Source organism: Triturus cristatus, chromosome 12 (assembly GCF_964204655.1).
Source record: "Triturus cristatus chromosome 12, aTriCri1.1, whole genome shotgun sequence".
Lineage (NCBI taxonomy): Eukaryota > Metazoa > Chordata > Amphibia > Caudata > Salamandridae > Triturus > Triturus cristatus.
The window spans coordinates 730,325,291-730,338,902 of NC_140595.1; the positions used below are offsets into that span (position 1 = coordinate 730,325,291).

The following is a 13,612-nucleotide window of genomic DNA, read 5'->3' on the forward strand; positions in this document are numbered from 1 at the left end:
AAGAAAGAAGTTTTTCAAATGCAATGACCATCCAGCAGTCCAGACTTTTCTGTCAATAGCAGGGGGGATTGTGGGAAATTGTGGTTTTGGTTCTAAAGTGCCAAGTACAGACTAAAACATAGGAACATGCTAAATGATATCGGCAAAATAGGGGCGGGTGGATGGATAGCAAAGAGGGGCCGTGGGTAGCAGTCCCAATCCTCTGGGCAAAATGTTCCTGGCTACCTGTCACTTTTTATTTATGCATTTTGGTTTATATACAGCAAAGCCTGACCAAAGGCATCAGGGTGCTTTACAGGAGCACCAGATTACATTACACAAAATCAGATGTGTTTTCTAGGCATGGGGAGATTAAGAGATTTGCCCAGGATCACAGGATGTTGAGCTGATGCTGGGATTGAAACCTCGTTCCCCAGTTCCAAAGTTGGCAGTTTAGGCCATTAGGCACATCTCATCAGTTAGTATTGGCATCACTGGTGGCTGGTGATCTTTGAATATAGTGGGGCGTAATATTGCCAAGGAGTTTACCTCGTTTTTTTCAAAATTTGCCTCACTCTTACTCATTCCCGCTCACATTTGGATTTAGATTAACAATCAATTTGTGCTGGGTTTGCATCACAAAGGAGGCCGCAAACCAGTGCAAAATGTTGTTTTTGTATTTACTGTTCAGTGAAAATCCTGTTTTGCACTTGAAAGTTGCCTGAAAGTAACACAAAGCAGTGCAAATTGCTGCTTTGCATCACTCTGCATCAATGGGTCATATATGGGATTTTCCCATGTAACCACCTATGGTTTTGACACAAAACCTAATTTACTAACAATAGCAGACAGTGCTTTGCGTCAAAAAATAAACTCCACTTGAAAGCAGGCATTAAAAAGGAGAAATCCTTTTATTTCTCCTAGCTTTTACCTCTTTGCATGCACAAATCCGAAGTACGAAAAGTTTTAAAGTTAGTCAAAGTATAGTATTTTGTACTGGAAGGGCACCCTTCCAGTACAAAACCTATCCTAGACACCTTTGCACTGTGGTGCAAAGGTGTGTGTTAGATGCTCTGTAGCCTAATTGTGTGCCAGCACTAGGGAGAGAGTAGGATGGTGCCATATCTTTGTAGTTATAGTGCTTTCCTGCTCTCTCCCTCTCATGCAACGCAGCAATTTTGGGTGCTGCGCTGCATTGTGTAAAAGTTTTGATAATCTGGGCCTTAGTCTCTTTTCCCTCACTCCCTCTAACTCACATTCTCTCACTTACTCATTCTCACTCATACTCACTCACACTCACTGTTACTCACACACAAACGTACTGATACTCATACAGACAGCGGTGAGCCCCTGTGAAGACATAGATCGTGGTGTGCCAGTTCACTGCCAGAGTTGAGCTCTTTCAGCATTCATTCCTATCATGAAAACCTCGAGGTTCTGTGGGAACTGAGAAACCAAGACCAGCTAATATTCTGTGGGAGTATCACACGTCTCTCACCATGGTTAATCTTCCTGATAGGAAGTGAGGAGGATAAGGTGGCTGTGAGGGTGACAGGGAGAGAGAAGTGAGTGAGAGAAGTGACTGAAGATAGAGAGAGACAAAGACAAGATAGATAGTAGTGAAAGAGAATTAAGCAGGTGTGCGCATATGGACAGAAAGGTGAGAAAGAAATAAGGAAAGAGTGTGAATGAGATGGAAAAGAACAGAGATGGAGTGTGAAACAGGAGACACCAGATTTGTATGAACAACACCACAACAATAATACTTAGACAAACTTTATGTTATGTTAAGGGTATTTGTGAAGTGCACAGCTCCCCCTGGAGGGTAGAGTATCCTGGTATTGAGAAAGCAAGGGTTACGTTGGCTGTGACTACGACTTGTCCAGGTGAAGATCCATGATTTCAGTTTCTTGTGGAGCTTAAGTACTGAGAAGGCAAATAAAATGAATAGGAGCAGGTTGTTACAGGCTTTGGACATGAGGTAGGGGAAAGCTGGTTCTTTGAATGTGGGAGATGTGTGCTAGAAGGATTCTGGCTGAGCAGAAGTATGGGGTGAGTGTGTTGTGTGTGGGTTAGTGAATGGGAAAACAGCGGAGGTGTTTGTCAGTGCAGAATGATGTGAACACGGGGGAAAGCCTAAGTGTGAGTCTGGTCATTTGGTTTTAATGTTCTAAAGTCTTCTAGCAGTTAGACAGTGATTCGGACAGTGTGTTGCCATAGTCCAGCTTGCTGGTGATGAGGGCCTGGGTGACCATCCTGCATGTGTTGACTGGGAGCCATTTGAAGACAACATTGAGCATTTTCAGGGTGTAGAAGCAGGAGGTGATGACTGCATTGACTAAAGCACACTTTACAGCATATTATTCTCATTCCTTTTGCTCCCTTTGTAAGTTGTCTGCCTTTCACTGTGTAACTGGGCAGAGCTGTTTGTGGAAGGTGCCAATACCAGTCTCCAAAGAATCATTTTGGTCACCAGCACACATTTTTATTCAAGCACTGGGTTGCAGTGAAGGTGTTACACATGTGACAGATTCACTTGGTAGCTATGTTTTAGAATTGCAAAAGGTGGTATAGTCAACTTTTAAATTGTGTTTTGATGTAGAACATCAAATGTAAACCCTTCACATATCCTGCAAACCCCAAAGTAAGTGGATGGAGAAGTAAAGCATAGAGCATGTGAGGGCAGGTCAGCTTCAAGGGTGCAATAAGAGGGATTTCTGGCAGGATCATCTTTTAGTGCATGTGCGCTAATCGTTAATGCATGGCTTGGTGGTACTACAAACAAAGGGAGGGATTTCCATTCATGGTGCCTTCTAATCGTGGTCCCCTCAGTGGACATAAGCTCTGCATACTCCCCTATACTGCTTGTTGTACCTTCCATTTTCCTACAAGAGAGCACAAGGTATCTGTTCAGGTGAAGGAAGATGAGCTCTGCCCTAAGTGGGCAGGTGTTGTGCACTGGCTGGAGCTACAAGAACCATTTAAGAATGGTGCAGCAGGGTTATGGGCATGCACACACGTTCCTACGTGCATTGGCCTACTCCCAGGTCTCCTTCTGGCTATCTCAATGTAATCCTGCAGAACTGTCTTATGCTGCCGATCCTCACCATAACAAGAATTAATGTAATTGTTACATGGATTCAGCTCCTTCACTAATATGGCTGCCAGCACTACTTTCCATGATGAATTTCTGATAAAGCTTGCACATATGTAAATCTGTGCATATTTGTCTAACTTTCTTTCCTTTGGAGAGAAAGAAACAGTGGCTGAGTGCAAGTTTGGTTTAGGTATTTAGAGCTAACAAATTGGGGAACTGGCTGAATACTTGAGATATCAAAGATAGCACCAGAACCCCTCAATGGTAATATTCAACCAGATTACACAGTGACCCATTAACCCATTATACATGCTCTGTATGTACTTAACTTTAAACCACTGTATATATATATATATATATATATATATATATATATATATATATATATATATATATTCAATGAAAAAACCAAAGGTTTCACACATGTTATAGTTAGCTGGACATTTCACTCGTAAAAAACCATTGAAATTCCCCCGTTATAGTTAGTTCAGCTAACTATAACTCGCGCGCCCGCAAAGCACTACTGATGACGTCACATATTACATCACTCATGACATGGTCAGTGACATCACTCATGACATCACTGAATTTTTTAAAATTCCACTGGTAATCCAATAAAATGGTAAAATTGTTTTGTCCAGATGTTGCCAAATCTCTCTAAAATTTAGGTTTCAGGAAGATTAGATAGGAATTTGCTAAATCAAAAGGCAAACGTTGCTTAAAAATCAATTGGGAATCATTACACAGTGTCGAGCCTTTTTCACATTTAAGATAAACTGTGTAATGTCCAGAAGTTACAGTAGGTCCATCATGGAAAAATATTGCAACTGTTACTAAAGTTTTTCCTGAAATTGATAATTGCTGTCCTGTAAACTTCTTTATTAAAGTATCTAATTTTGAACCATCAGCTTTACAGCGTTGCATCATTAAAATTACATACTGTCCGTATTCCTTTAAAATTAACGTTGAAAACATGTCAGATTGACACTCACTGCATTCCATGCTATGATTAGCATCTTTAACTAATTTAGCAAAAGTGACTGTTTTACTTTCTGGCAATGTTAAATAAATAAACCTTTCAGAATCAACATTAGAGCCACATATATTATAACAGTTTTCACAACTATGTTCCCATTTATAAGAGAGACCAAATACATTTTTAATGGGAACCCCTTCTTCTTCCAGTACCTGAAGAAAAAACATCAAGAATTCCTGTGCGTCTTGCTGTACATTTTGAGAAAACTGTGTTCGTCCTGAACATACATCTAAAAGTTTTCTAATTTCAGTAGCACTTTCTATTTGAGTTTTATCATTACTCAGCTTTTGAAAAAGGAGACTCAACTCAGAACAGAATCTTTTTCCCTGATTTACTATTATCTGCTCTTGCACACTTTCCAGATAAAATGCAACATTCAGCACTACATTAGCGTAGCAGTTGACACCAGAGCTATTTTCAAAATGACATCCTACAACCTGTTCTTCATTTTCCTTTTTCTTTTTGCTTGCAATTACATCACTCCTCTTTTTTTTCCTCCTCTCTACATCTTCATTACAGATATTCTCATTTCTCCTTTTACGAGAAACTACACGTTTCTCCAACACAGGATACTGACCTAAATGAGGAGCATAGCTTCTTCTTAATCTATTATACTCCTTTACACAATTTGCATCAGCACTAACTTTTGAGTCATCAAAGTCTATCATGAATAAACCTGATAATGTTTTCACTCGTGACAAAGCAACATATGCCATACCTTCTTTGAACACAGTTGAACCAATGTTCACAAATGCACAATCTACAGTCAATCCTTGAGACTTGTGAATAGTTACAGCATATGCTAGAGAAAACGGAAACTGCTTCCTACGTACATATAAATCTTTCACAAGCATGAAACGAACTGAACAACGACAAATGTCTTTAACTTCTTCTATCTGATCAAATTTTATTTTTAAACATTCAATTCCATCTTTTTTCTGATAATTAATAAAACCCACAACTCTTCCCATAGCTCCATTAACTAAACCTTTTTCAACATCCAAATTTCTCCTTAAAAATACTCTACAGTTCATGCAAACATATAGATTTTTTTCTAATCCAGCTGTTTTGGAAATGTTCTTCTCTAGTGAATCCAATTTATTTTTCAGTGTGCCTGTTAATGTGACAGTAATTCTTCCATCCTCAATTTTGTCCACTGCTTCCAATTTCCTGATATCTTCCTTTTCCAATTTCAAAAGCTCCTCATTGAATATTGAGCATTCACGTAGAGTTGGCATTAAGCAGATGACACTTTTCTTTTCTGCAATGTTCTTGTATATCTTCTCTGCAACTATTTCTTCCTTTGGAAATAAATTATGTAGCAGCCGACTCTGTAATGCTTTTTTGCCAGCTTCAGTGAGTAGTCCAATTCTGATATCTTTCAGAATACTTCCATATTCTTCATCGTTTGCTTGCCTCATATTAGTAGTAAGTTCCTTGTACTCAAAGAAGGACCAAATATTTGCATTACCGATGCTTCCCAATGACTTCTTTGTGTCTTCATGTGTCACAGTATTAAACACTGGTTGTCCTTTAACTGGAGTAAGTTGCAAAAGATCTCCAAAAACTATGACGTGTTTTCCTCCAAATAACACGTCATAGTCTGTCTTCAGAATTTGCTGCATTCTTAAATGCACAAAGGCAAGCATTAAGTTTGATACCATGCTCACCTCATCAATAATGAGAACTTGCATCTTCTTCAATACTCTTGAAACTTCCAAGCATGCTTCTCCAGTTAGCTTGTTGTATTGTATTTTGTTCTCATGCCCCACTGGTAACATTAGCAAACGATGTAAAGTGATTCCTTTTATGTTATATGCTGCTAACCCAGTTGGAGCAGTAACCACACAAGAGAAAAGTAGAATCCGTTTTTTGCTGTAGGTAGCTTCTGATGACTTTTATAAGGAAACTTTTTCCAGTTCCAGCTTGTCCGCTTACATACATCCTGATTGGATGAAATGATGTCCATGAGCACTCTTTTTTTTCATGTAGAAATCCGTGATCAATTTTGTTTCTGATCTCTTCATAAATTTGTTGCTGCTCTTCGTTCAGTTGTCTTTCCAAATTTTGTAAGTCTATAAATTCTTCTTGAGCTTGATTCATAGCTGTTTCCACTTCATTCATGGCTATTGATGCTTCATTTTCAACGATTGGTTGTCCTAGGGGATCTTGACTGAGTGTTCCTGAACTTTGGCTGTCCTGAGAACTGTCTCTAGCTATTTCTGCTGCAATTGTAGTTTCCTGTTCAATTTCATCATTTAACATTTGCAGATAAGTTGAGAATGTACTGCATTGTATGCTGTCTTTGCAAGCATTAAAAGAATCTTCATAGCTTTGAAATTCTCCCAGTAGTTCATCCTCTGTACGCCATGGTTTACACAGCTGTAAAAGAGCCAAGTAGTAAAATTCCTTTTTGTCAGTAGTGTCGCAACTCAGCTTCCTGTGATTTATCAAACTTCCTTTTGTTTGCTTCACCAAACATCCTTCCTCACCAATAACTTTATATTTTCCATTGTTGATGTCTTCTGTGGCTTTCCGTGAATAAATGTAGTTCTGCAGCACTTCATAGAGACACATGTTCTCCAGATGATGACTTCTCTTGGGATAATATGTGTCCAACATGTTTGATTTCAAAATATCTGTACTTTCTGGGTCATTCTCGGCCAAATATTCAATTTCTCCAACAGATTTCAGTACCCGATTTCTCATTGCTGCAAGGCCTAAACTTGCCCAAATTATTCTTCTTGATTTCGAGTAGAGACTTGCAGAAGATAACCTATCTGAACATTCGTAGGATCCAATTTCTCGATGCGATAACATCTTTAAACTGAAACTGTACAGCTTCTTACTGACAGTCTTCTCGTGAGAAATCTCTTCCCACATTTCTTTCAATTCAGTTTTTTCTGATTTCGTAATGTAAGACGTAACATATCGAGCAACAGCAATGGAATTGTCAGCTACATACTGTATATCCATGTTAGCATTCCACATGGATAAAATGACTGGGTTGTAGTCATTTATATTTTTTGATTCTTCTTTTCTTTTAAGGTTGTAGGTATTCTTAGGTGATTTTCTTGTGATAGTATGTCTCACAGATGACATAAAACTGTTTACTCTTCCATTTGAGAGAACAGGTCTAGGAAATCCAAATCGACATTTAGTGTAGTATTTATCTTTGCTCTTGTATTTCCGTCGACAGTATTTTCCACACCGATGACTTTGGAAACGTAAAACTTGCTCCTTTAACTTTTTATCTTCTGTGCTTTTTGGTATAGCACATGTTGCATATTCTTCAATGTAAGATAACACTGCTTCATCAGCATCTGTTCCAAACTTTGGGGCATCCTTGATCCACAACAGCATATGAATATGAGGAGCACCTCTTGCCTGGTACTCTTTTCTCCAAAAGAAATCCACTACTTCTCCTAGAGGTGGATTTTTTTTATTGCAGATGAACGACATCATAGCCTCAAATCTATGATTGAAATATCTGCAAACATTAACCGGATCCAATGAGCACAGTTCTCCTGCTGTCTTGTATTCAATGTTTTTAATGTTTGAATTTGCCTCTCGTAGAAAATCCAGTAAATCATCCCAAGCGTACTCAGCACAGCTTAGGGTAACGAACCATGTTGGTGTTCCTAAATTCCGTAACATGCATTTTAATTCACCATGACGTCGGTACTAATATTCATTTGTCCCACGCTGACAAGCCATCAGATTGATCAGTTGTGTTTCCAAATGATCATCTCGGTGCTGCACTTTCTCCATAAAATACTTAGCAGACACATTTTGTAAATGTACTCCACTTTTTAAAATGTGATTTACTGCATAAGACAGTGCAGACAAGTCGCTTTCAAATAAAAGATGGAACAAATAAGGAATACTTTGTCGAAATCTGGGATCTTCAGCATATAGTCTTGTAGTCCGATACTCAGAAGCTGGAATCTGTTCCGGACGTTCATCGTATCGTCCTCCTTTTCCTGTAGGAAACAGCTGGGGAAAACATCGAGCTTCCAAGCTCTCCTCCCATACACTCACGGGAGTTCCTTTTGCTTTCTTCATCTGAAACAGATCAATATTGTCTCCCATAACTTCTTTTGAATGAAGAGGATGTATGCTAAAATGTTCATAAATTTCTTCTTCCTTTGACTTGTCCACTTTTTCAATTTGTCCAGTTGGTGTTTCTGTGTCTTCTTGTAAATCTTCTTCTTCTTCTATATAAATTGATTCATACCATTTGTTATTCCTTTTCAAATACAAATTTGCTCTTTGTACTTTCCGTACATCTACCAGCTCCTGCCAAATCTTCCTATTCTTTGTAGGTACACCATTAACCAGAATAATTAATGGTTCAGTTTCCAAAGTATCCGCATCAATAGTTTCCATATTTTTTTTCAAATCCAAGGGCAAATACACCACTCTACCTTTTAAACCTCTCAGTAAATCTGAAGGAGGTAATTTACCAGTTTTGGGCTCCATACGTACTATGGTCTGGAACGGATGAACACATTGAATGAGTATAGACTCATATGTATTTAATTCAGAAAGTTCAGCAGGAATTGCATCCAATTCTAAATTATTATGTACAGCTCTGGTCGGCATTCTATTTTCTTCTAACTTATTATAACAGTATTTACAAATACGCTGAACTTCACCCAATTCAAAACAATTTTCAAGAAATATATATGTGGCAAAATCCTTCCACTTATAATTATCTTCATTTTCACTTTTTCTATAGAGATCAACATACCTGGTTTGTTTTCTATAATGAGTTCTGCGGCAACAAATACAAGTAATATTTGGTCTTTCATTAGAGATTATTGCAAATTTTGTTATGTGATCATTAAATGTCTTACTTACAGAGGGTTCTACATTCTCTTCCACTTCTTCCTCATTTACTGTGTCCTTTTCTGCACTGTTTTGTTCAGGACCAAAGTAACAAAACTGAATTTCATCAACAACCTTCTCTACATCTGATACCGATCCACGGAACAGAGCCCTATTCAATTCATCTAACTTTATTGCTGGACTTTTAGCAAAATACAACCGTCTCACAAACTTTCTCATTTCAGTATGATGAACAGCCAGCATCCTAAAATGATGGAAAACACTATTACACACTTTTCTAGATAGACAAGCCAGAGAATGACCCTGCAAACCAGTATTCTCTCTCACTCTGCATGGATCTAGACTTTGAAGCACCTTAATCTTCTGTTTTACACTTTTTTTACTATATTCTCTTAGAAACTCACGAAATTTATCAATAGATTCCTGACGCACAGTGCAAATACTACTACAATTCCAAGTGTACACTGGGGCTTTAGGACGTCTCCCCATAGCCTCATCCGCCATCACTTGTACCTCATCTCTTGGAACCATTATCTCCTTCTCCATTATGCAACCATTTTTCACTTCGTAAGCACGACCTCTGGTGTCAACTGCATGCAGCAAACTATTACTTTGAAAATAGCTCTCTTCATTAAAAAAAGGTTCACTACTTGAACTATGCATCCATTTTCCTAAAAACACTTTACAAAAGTTTGTTCTGTTCACTACTCTTTTCCTTTTGCTTTGTGATTTCAGTACATTAACCATTTTATCTAATGTACGCATCCTATTCAAAATTAAAATGAATAGTTTTCTTTTTAATTCTAATGCCTTTGCTGCAATGGCTTCAATTTCTTTTTTTCTCTTATAAAACTTAGCCTTTTGCTTATATTTCTTCACATCCTTTATCAAATTGGACATAACTCTTCTCTGAAACATTTTTCTACGTATCTCTTTAAACGCTGTTTTTCTGTTTAAGTTTATCTTTTTAGTTGCAGAAGGTATATTTGCATTAACTAAATGCTCAATTTTTTCCTCTCCTTTTCTATTGAAAACATTTTTTCCAGTACAGACATTTTGTACATTTTTCCTTTTTTTGAATATGTTCTTTAAAAAATCTTTTGTTTGCTTACCAGAAGATTTTTTCTTTTTCCCAACATGAGCATCTCCAACTAACTTAGGTCCTCCAGTTGTCTTCAAATATAGGTTTTTTTTGTGGTCTTTCTTTACTCTGGATTTTGTAGGCATCTTAAATTTTGTTCACTGCTCTTCAACAATACCTGAAAAAAACTAAAAAAAAATTCCTTTATTTTATTTAAATATATTACTACATTTTTTATGTTCTTTAGAAATCTTCAAATACTATAAACCCCTTTCCTATAAATGAAAATCACAATAACACCTTCACAAATTAAATTTCTAAAAATAATTCCTGTGTGCACACAAAGTCATGCTTTCAAATTAGGCAGAAAACGAAATTTCTTTGCCAATTGCAAAGCATACTTTCTACTACTTTTTAGGCAAGTGAAAAGTACTTTTACAGACTGACACATTATGAATCCACTTTTCAGATTCTTAAAAAAGCACATGTCCAAACTGCTTTTTCAGACCAGCACCATGTGTAACCTGGGTGACTGCCTACACTCCAGCAAGGGCAACCAGCCTTAGTGATGCTGTATGTATTTGCATTACTGACTGAAACCTCAAACCCCACTCGCTTGTGAATACTGTGCATGATTCCACAGGGTAAGCAGCTGGGTGTGTGCTAAGAGTCTGCTTCTGCACCAAAAAATGGCTCCCCCTTTCCATCCAATGCAACTGTGAAATCACCAGAGCAATACGCAATAAATCTCTGCCTGTAATTCCTATATGCACACAGAGTCATGTTTTCACATTAGTCACAAAACGAAATTTCTTTGCCAATTTGAAAGCACACTTACTACTCTTTTTTTTGGCAAGTGATAAACACTTTTACAGACTGACACATTATGAATCCACTTTTCAGATTCTTAAAAAAGCACATGTCCAAACTGCTTTTTCAGACCAGCACCATGTGTAACCTGGGTGACTGCCTACACTCCAGCAAGGGCAACCAGCCTTAGTGATGCTGTATGTATTTGCATTACTGACTGAAACCTCAAACCCCACTCGCTTGTGAATACTGTGCATGATTCCACAGGGTAAGCAGCTGGGTGTGTGCTAAGAGTCTGCTTCTGCACCAAAAAATGGCTCCCCCTTTCCATCCAATGCAACTGTGAAATCACCAGAGCAATACGCAATAAATCTCTGCCTGTAATTCCTATATGCACACAGAGTCATGTTTTCACATTAGTCACAAAACGAAATTTCTTTGCCAATTTGAAAGCACACTTACTACTCTTTTTTTTGGCAAGTGATAAACACTTTTACAGACTGACACATTATGAATCCACTTTTCAGATTCTTAAAAAAGCACATGTCCAAACTGCTTTTTCAGACCAGCACCATGTGTAACCTGGGTGACTGCCTACACTCCAGCAAGGGCAACCAGCCTTAGTGATGCTGTATGTATTTGCATTACTGACTGAAACCTCAAACCCCACTCGCTTGTGAATACTGTGCATGATTCCACAGGGTAAGCAGCTGGGTGTGTGCTAAGAGTCTGCTTCTGCACCAAAAAATGGCTCCCCCTTTCCATCCAATGCAACTGTGAAATCACCAGAGCAATACGCAATAAATCTCTGCCTGTAATTCCTATATGCACACAGAGTCATGTTTTCACATTAGTCACAAAACGAAATTTCTTTGCCAATTTGAAAGCACACTTACTACTCTTTTTTTTGGCAAGTGATAAACACTTTTACAGACTGACACATTATGAATCCACTTTTCAGATTCTTAAAAAAACACATGTCCAAACTGCTTTTTCAGACCAGCACCATGTGTAACCTGGGTGACTGCCTACACTCCAGCAAGGGCAACCAGCCTTAGTGATGCTGAATGTATTTGCATTACTGACTGAAACCTCAAACCCCACTCGCTTGTGAATACTGTGCATGATTCCACAGGGTAAGCAGCTGGGTGTGTGCAAAGAGTCTGCTTCTGCACCAAAAAATGGCTCCCCCTTTCCATCTAATGCAACTGTGAAATCACCAGAGCAATACGCAATAAATCTCTGCCTGTAATTCCTATATGCACACAGAGTCATGTTTTCACATTAGTCACAAAACGAAATTTCTTTGCCAATTTGAAAGCACACTTACTACTCTTTTTTTTGGCAAGTGATAAACACTTTTACAGTCTGTCACATTTTGAATCCACTTTTCAGATTCTTAAAAAAGCACATGTCCAAACTGCTTTTTCAGACCAGAAACATGTGTAACCTGGGTGACTGCCTACACTCCAGCAAGGGCAACCAGCCTTAGTGATGCTGTATGTATTTGCATTACTGACTGAAACCTCAAACCCCACTCGCTTGTGAATACTGTGCATGATTCCACAGGGTAAGCAGCTGGGTGTGTGCTAAGAGTCTGCTTCTGCACCAAAAAATGGCTCCCCCTTTCCATCCAATGCAACTGTGAAATCACCAGAGCAATACGCAATAAATCTCTGCCTGTAATTCCTATATGCACACAGAGTCATGTTTTCACATTAGTCACAAAACGAAATTTCTTTGCCATTTTGAAAGCACACTTACTACTCTTTTTTTTGGCAAGTGTTAAACACTTTTACAGTCTGTCACATTTTGAATCCACTTTTCAGATTCTTAAAAAAGCACATGTCCAAACTGCTTTTTCAGACCAGCACCATGTGTAACCTGGGTGACTGCCTACACTCCAGCAAGGGCAACCAGCCTTAGTGATGCTGAATGTATTTGCATTACTGACTGAAACCTCAAACCCCACTCGCTTGTGAATACTGTGCATGATTCCACAGGGTAAGCAGCTGGGTGTGTGCTAAGAGTCTGCTTCTGCACCAAAAAATGGCTCCCCCTTTCCATCTAATGCAACTGTGAAATCACCAGAGCAATACGCAATAAATCTCTGCCTGTAATTCCTATATGCACACAGAGTCATGTTTTCACATTAGTCACAAAACGAAATTTCTTTGCCATTTTGAAAGCACACTTACTACTCTTTTTTTTGGCAAGTGATAAACACTTTTACAGTCTGTCACATTTTGAATCCACTTTTTAGATTCTTAAAAAAGCACATGTCCAAACTGCTTTTTCAAATCAGCACCATGTGTAACCTGGGTGACTGCCTACACTCCAGCAAGGGCAACCAGCCTTAGTGATGCTGAATGTATTTGCATTACTGACTGAAACCTCAAACCCCACTCGCTTGTGAATACTGTGCATGATTCCACAGGGTAAGCAGCTGGGTGTGTGCTAAGAGTCTGCTTCTGCACCAAAAAATGGCTCCCCCTTTCCATCTAATGCAACTGTGAAATCACCAGAGCAATACGCAATAAATCTCTGCCTGTAATTCCTTTTTGCACACAGAGTCATGTTTTCACATTAGTCACAAAACGAAATTTCTTTGCCAATTTGAAAGCACACTTACTACTCTTTTTTTTGGCAAGTGATAAACACTTTTACAGTCTGTCACATTTTGAATCCACTTTTCAGATTCTTAAAAAAGCACATGTCCAAACTGCTTTTTCAGACCAGAAACATGTGTAACCTGGGT

The 13,612-nt window shown here is 38.4% G+C and overlaps 1 protein-coding gene across 5 annotated transcripts in view; it reads right to left on the reverse strand.

Annotated features, from left to right (window-relative positions):
• The window catches only part of LOC146782613 (beta-galactoside alpha-2,6-sialyltransferase 1-like), a 471,648-nt gene that overhangs the window by 215,359 nt on the left and 242,677 nt on the right, over positions 1-13,612 (reverse strand). The window contains exon 1 of one of the 5 annotated variants that reach the window (XM_085636951.1): positions 10,076-10,232. The exons of 3 other annotated variants lie outside the window; for them this stretch is intronic. The gene's annotated coding sequence lies outside the window, so the exon portion shown is untranslated. Of the gene's footprint in view, positions 1-10,075; positions 10,233-13,612 lie in introns of those variants that run through there. One more of the 5 variants, XM_085636955.1, reaches the window with a different exon arrangement.